The sequence below is a fragment of the Ornithorhynchus anatinus genome, chromosome 3 (genome assembly GCF_004115215.2).
Source record: "Ornithorhynchus anatinus isolate Pmale09 chromosome 3, mOrnAna1.pri.v4, whole genome shotgun sequence".
NCBI classification, from domain to species: Eukaryota; Metazoa; Chordata; class Mammalia; order Monotremata; family Ornithorhynchidae; genus Ornithorhynchus; species Ornithorhynchus anatinus.
Window position 1 is genome coordinate 83,383,828 of NC_041730.1, and position 1,686 is coordinate 83,385,513.

A 1,686-nucleotide genomic window follows, 5' to 3' on the forward strand; every position below is an offset into this window, starting at 1 on the left:
GGTTCCACATGGGTCTTGCAGTTTAAGTAGGACAGGAAACAGGGATTGAATCCTCATTTTGCAGAGGAGAGAACTGAGGCATAGAGAAGGTGAGAGACTCGGCTAAGATTACATAGCAGAGAAGCAGCAGAGCTGGGATTATAACCCAGGTCCTCTGACTCCAAAGCCTGTGCTCTTTCCACTAGGCCATGCTGCTTCATTAATGACCAGTAGCAATCAGTGAGATAGGATTGGAAAATCCCAGCTGGAAAAGCAACAACCAGCACTAGACCCTGACTCTCTGGAGCTGCTTATGGCTCTATTCCCAGGTTCAGGGGCTCATTCTCATGTCAATGGGAACAGAAGAATTGTCCCTGAGCAGAAAGTGGATGGTATTACCAGGGCTAGAGGTCTGATCAAGCTCATCTTTCCTCCCTGGTGTCCATCCATTTGAAACTACCCAAACAGTGCTCTTCTTTCTTTAGTTCTGGAAGCGGGGCAGAGAGAGGGGTTGAGAAAGGAAACTTTCAGGGCTGTGAGGGTGGGGAGAGGAAACCCGGCTCTGATCACACTTTGGGAATTGGATTTCTCTATGGGCAGTTTATGCTTCCAGCCAACCTCCTTCCTGCCCAACGGTTCAGGATGGGCTAGCTAGGAATGATAGGAGTGATGGAGCTAATGGTCCCCAACACCCCTCTAACTTCCCATCACCCTTCTACTTTGGTCCCCTGTCTCTAACCATGAAAGTAAGGTTTGCTCAGAATCTTTCATAGATGGGAGCTGCAAGTCATTTTTACCTGGTTGAATTTGCATGAGTTATTCATCTGTCTGAACCTTTCTTGGGCATTTAGATATCCATAGAGCCATCTCCTTTTCATTCTCTACTTTATCAATCTCTAATTTTCTCATATTCCCATCAACATCAGGAGCATTTATTGAACTTCTGCAGCATGCAGAGTACTGCATTGAGCCCTTGGGAATGTACAATAAAATTGACTATTAAGTCATGTCCTCGAGGAGAGTACAATCTAACAGGGGAGATGGGAAGAGACAGACTGAGGGAGCAGGAGACTGCAAGCTCCCTGTAGGCAGAGATCATGCCTACTAACTATTGCACTCACCCAAGAGCTTAGTACTGTACTCCGTACCTAATAAGGGCTCAGTGAATACCACTGATTGATTGAGGAAAAGCAGAGATGCTGCTCAGGATAATGTCCTGCAGTTTTGATATTCTAAAGTGCCTTTTAAATAGATGACAACTTCTTGAGCACAGCCCCTATGTTAGCCCCTCCTTAGGTGTAGCAGAGCAGTGTGTTTTCAGTTAAAGTGACATTGGATATGAGGGGGAAAGAGGACTGCTTTCAAGCTAGCAGCCACAGTTTGCCAATGCTGGTCCAGCTGCCCCAGGCTCAGTTAAGGTGGCTGCCTTCTCGTATTGTTAAAGTTCTGCCATTGAATGGACAAAGCATGTTTGTTTTATGATTACTGTTATTATCATGGTTGTATGATAGCATTTTCGACACCAGGTGTCTCTCTGTTCACCAATGAGTGAAGCAAATAGTATTATTAGTATTACTACTAATTATTATCATATTTCATTATTATAATTATTATGGTATTTGCTAAGTGCTTACTATGTGGCAAGCACTGTTCTAAGCCCTGGGGTAGATACAAGGTAATCAGGTTGTCCCATGTGGGGCTCACAGT